Here is a 5,153-nt window from a genome sequence, read left to right on the forward strand (position 1 = left end):
TAATCATGAGATTGTGTAGCCTAATGGTCCAGAAAAACCACCTCTGGTTGCAAGATGATGCCTTGCTATGGAACCATTAATAATTAAGCTCCAATTAAACCCTGAATGAGACATAGAAATTTGTGAAACAATTATATATCCCAAAATGTGAAAAATGAGATTTGAGGCAGATGGTAACTCTAAGAAAGAGTCACTTAAGTATTAAAATGGCACTCTGGAAATAGACTCATAGCAAAACCAAATTTTCTATTAGGCTCATCTTATGGCTGAGACCACTGGCAGTGGAGAACAGAAGCGGGGCTGCATGGTTAGCCTGTACCAAGGAAATTTTGCTTTTATGGATCCACAGAAGAAAAATGACTTTTGGTGCCATGTGGCTTGCACTTACCTACAGCAAGACAGCCTAGCTCCCTCAACTCCATTGTGTGTCTGGGAAAGGACAGTAAAAACATCTCCTTGAGAAGTAAAGACTACAAGGAAGCTACAGGCTCACCGTGCACAGGTGAGAAAGGTGGACCATGTGTAGATTTTAACAGTTTCTTTTTTTAAACTGGAGGAATCTATCACATACCACAAAAAAAAAAAAAAAAAAAAAAATTGTGTCCTCCTCTGTGAAAAAAAGGATTATGCAAAAAAATCAGATTTGTAATAGAAAACGATGTATACCTCCAGAGTAGGTAAACATATGGTTTATGTTTTTAAAAAATACAAAATAATTTCATGACGAAATACCTTGATTTGCATGTGATTTAGAACTCATTTCATATTAACCAGATTCAGTTGCTGTGATAAATCTTTGCTTTAGAAAATCTATTTTTAAAAAATATCTAGTTTTAAGCCAGAAGATAAACCCTTCATTTGTGTGTCCACATGTAAGCTAGCCTGCTTGGTATCATGCAGCGAATATACTAAAAGATTAATAAAATTATTTTAAAAATCTCCTGTCACAGACTAACAAATATTATATTTCCTCAATTTTTCTGGGCTGTACTACTTTGTATTAATGCAATCTGAATTTTCAGATATAAATACTAGTCAATGGTCGTTTGTTAAAACTTAAAAGCAGTAGGGTTGGGAGGACCTTTGCAATATTGGTCATTAAATCATAAGTAAAATTATTCTTAGAACTAGACCGCAGTCAGGTGGACTGCCCTAACTGTTCTTAGTTCAAATTCTGCAAATTGATCACAAAGTTCATAATCATGCCCTTTTATGTGCTTTAAATGGACATAGTGACTTTGTGGTATATGCTTTGTAAGAGAGCAGGTAACTCCAGCACAGAGGAAACCATGTAACGCAGAACTGGGGAGGACTTCAGTGGCACTATTCCATTTTTATTGATCCAGACTGTTGCTTTCAATCCTGCATTGAGGCCTCCTTGGATGTCAGCTTTTAGTGTGTCACTGACGGTCACACTGTCCCCAGGTTGTACTTCGAGGAGATTGTAGCAATAATAAAATATGGATGGTGCTGGCTTCTCTCTCTGCTCTCTACCTACAATAGCGTGGAAATATGACTGACAGGCAGAAGCCTCAATCTTCTCCCTCTGGGTCTGTCTGTACCCATCCCTTAACAGAAATAGGCAGACCTCCTTTCAAAGTTTGGTGAGATGGCTTTGATATCTTCTGCTAGTGTCATAAGCTGTAAATGTGTAATTTCCAAAGGAAGTGACATTCTTCAGTCAATTTTCTGTTGGCTGCACCACCTTTTGTTTCCTGGACTGCTTCTTCCCAACTGAAGCCCTACATCAATAATACATGTACTGTGAGGATGAAAACATTCCTTCCTGAGTTTAACTTGAACTTTATCACAGATGATTTCAGCCTTTTCTTAAAATGATATTTTGATTGAAAGAGCTTTATCACCTCCAACAGGTCTCTCCCACTCGCCCCAGCCATGTCGATGAGCGTATTGTCCAGGTCAAAGAAAAAGGCCAGTACGTGGCTCTTCCCCATAGCCCCCATGGCTCCCGTGACCCTTGCACGTGTGAGGTAGGTGTCCTGGCAATGTCATACTTTTAATAATATATGATATTTTTCATTGATGCATATTACATTCTTTATCATGTTTTAGGTTCTTCTATGTATTGTAACAAATTCCCTTCAAGATTTATTTTGTTCAATTGATTAGTCTTAAGTATCATAGCTTTACATGCCTATCTAGGAAAGAATAAAATGCCTCTAGAATTGCACAACATGGCAGCCTTGTCTGGAAGAAACTGACAGTGTTGAATTTTGCCTAAGTTCTGTGCTCCTGGAAAAGAGCAAAGATGGAGAAATCTCCCAGCTTTTTGTGTTTCAGAAAGACCTTGCTGCAAAGAAGCACCCTTTCCCATATAATTTAAATAAAACTCACATAAAGTGCCTTGTTTACCTATGACAAGTCCAGACACAGACACCAAATTCCTACTCTTTGCCTCATAAATTATTAACTAAATTTGTTTGTACTAATGATCAATGGGAACAAAATGCTTGTTAGTCACATGTTGGTTAAGATTCCGTCCATCTCCCAGATGGACCTTGGCCCATCCTCAGTCTGAGTCAGCATGTAAGCCCTCTTCAACAGCAGCTCCAGAGAGAAAGCTGGCTTCAGGGTAAAACATTCTTTAATCCCATTCTCTTACCCACTTGTCCACATCCAAATCTTTCTAATGTAGTTTACTCCTCTCTATAAAAGAAAAACTCTTTTCACCTAACTCTTGAGAAGCATGCAGGTATTATGGTCGGAGAGTTACTATTATTGCAATAGCTCTCCTTCTCCTATTGAAAGGATCTCTTCTCCTCTTATAATAATCCTTCCAACAAAGTTTCAGTCTGGGTTTGCTTTTTATTTGACAGAACCCACTCATTACCTTTGGTTAAAAATTTTTTTCTTTCATATTCTCATATAAGAAAAAATTATTTTGCTATATCTGGCCCCCACTTGATTTAGGATTTTAAAAAACTTTTTGGAGGTATAACTTACATACATACAAATGTATACATAACTTGCATACATTTAAAAGGTAAAATTTGGTGATATTTGACAGATGGATAACCCCTGTGAAAGTTGTACTACCCCATGTATGGAACATTTCTGTCACCTCTGTTTTCTTTAGTAAAAGGTGAAAGATTTATGAGATTTGAAAAGAAAGTCTTGAGCCACTTTGCATATAACCCCCCACCTTCTGCCCTTAGCTCTATGCAACCACTGATCTGATCTCTGTCAGTATATGTTAGTTTGCATTTTCTAGAACTTTTCATGTGTGAAATCATATGGTGTATCTGGCTTCTTTCATTCAGCATAACGATTTTGAGATTCAACAATATTGTTGCAGTTATTGATAGTTAATTCTTCTTTTGTTGTTATTCCATTTGTATAGATATACCATACTTTTATCCACTGATCTATTGATGAATATTTCTGATTTTTCCCCCAGTTCCTCTGCTCCTTCTGCTGTGTGAAGACATGATAAGAAGATGGCCATCTGTCTATGAACAAGGAGGTGGGGCCTCACCAAAAACTGAATCTGCCTGTTGCTTGATCTTGGACTTCCCAGCCTCCAGAACTGTGAGGAATAAATTTCTGTTGTTTATAAGCCATCAGTATATGGTATTTTTGTTATAGTAGCCCCCGCTGAGAGGAATATTGCAGATACAATTACTATGAACATTTGAGTACAAGTGTTTGTACTTACGAAATGTATTTTCATTTCTTTTGGGGAGGAGTAAAAAAGCTGGGTCCAAAGGTAGGTATGTATATGAATTCTAAGAAACTGCCATAGTACTACATTTTACATTTTTACCAGCAGTGAATAAGCCCCTTTTAGGTTTGAATTAACATTATATAGTTTGTGAAGAAACAACATGTTAGTGATATTCAGTTTTCTATAAAGGCAAATGCTGTACTATTAAAAATGTTCATATCACTCAGTGAAGTTGTTTTTTTTCTTTTTCTTTTTAATTTTTATTTCCTTCATATCATCCTTGTGCAGGGGCCATGTTAATCTCTGTATCATTCAAATTTTAGTATATGTATTGCTGAAGCAAGCACACTCTGAAGTTTTATGTCTTTTCATCATATAGGTCTTGTTAATTTCCTATTAGGATCAGTCCTAAGTATTTCATGTTTCTATTGTGAAAGAGAAATTTTATTTAGCTTATGTTTTAACTGCCTACAATTATCTTCCTTAAAAAACATAAATATTTTTCAGATTGGTTTTAGATTTGCAGAAAAATTGTGAAGATAGTACAGAAAGTTTCTACATACCCAGTGTCTAGTTTCTCTATTATAAACATCTTATGTTAGTCTTGTACATTCATTATAATTTAAGAGCCAATATTAATATATTATTATTTACTAAAATCCATACTTTATTCAGATGTCCTTTGTTTTTACCTAATGTCCTCTGTTTTTACCTAATGTCCTCTTTCTGTTCCAGGATTCCATCCAAGGTACCACATTATATTTGCTAATAACATGTTCTTTGGCTTCTCTTGTTTATGATGGTTTCTCAGACCTTTGTTTTGCTTTGGTTTTAACAACCTTGACAGTTTTGAGGAGTAGTGATAAGGTAACTTATAGAATACCCCTCAATTGGGATTTGTCTGGTGTTTTTCTTATAATTAGACTGGGGTTTTGGGTTTTAGAAATAAGACCACAGGAAACCAATTGCCATTTTCATCAACTGATACAAGGGTGTAGTCACACTACCATCATGACTTGTCACTGTTCATGTTGACCTTGAGGTAGTGTTTGTCAAATTTTTCCACTGAAAAATTACTTTTTCCCACCCCCTTTCCATTCTGTATTCTTTGGAAGAAAGTTATTATGCACAGATCACTCTTAGTGAGTGAGGAATTATGTTCTCCCTCCTTGAGAATGGAGTACCTACATAAATTGTTTGGGATTCTTCTGCATGGGAGGTTTGTCTTCCTCCCACATTAATTTATTTATTCAATTATTTATTTATTTATACCACTATAAACTCATGGGTTTTCATTTTACACGTTGGGTTATAATCCAATATAATCTAATATTCCCCTTTTTTTTGAGACAAGGTCTTGTTCAGGCTGGAGAACACTGGCACAATCATGGCTTCCTGCAGCCTCAGCCTCCTGGGCTCAAGCAATCCTCCCACCTCAGCCTCCCAAGTAGCTGGGACTACAGGTGCA

The 5,153-nt window shown here is 36.3% G+C and overlaps 1 non-coding gene and 1 pseudogene across 1 annotated transcript; both read right to left on the reverse strand.

The window, feature by feature from the left end:
- Nucleotides 1–1,219: 1,219 nt before the first annotated feature.
- Nucleotides 1,220–1,955, reverse strand: LOC108306765 (annotated as a pseudogene).
- Nucleotides 1,956–3,928: 1,973 nt separating this feature from the next.
- Nucleotides 3,929–4,032, reverse strand: LOC119471806. Its single transcript, XR_005200890.1, has one exon. It is a non-coding gene; the product is annotated as a U6 spliceosomal RNA (small nuclear RNA).
- Nucleotides 4,033–5,153: the final 1,121 nt, after the last annotated feature.

The sequence above is a fragment of the Cebus imitator genome, unplaced genomic scaffold (genome assembly GCF_001604975.1).
Source record: "Cebus imitator isolate Cc_AM_T3 unplaced genomic scaffold, Cebus_imitator-1.0 Scaffold74, whole genome shotgun sequence".
NCBI classification, from domain to species: domain Eukaryota; kingdom Metazoa; phylum Chordata; class Mammalia; order Primates; family Cebidae; genus Cebus; species Cebus imitator.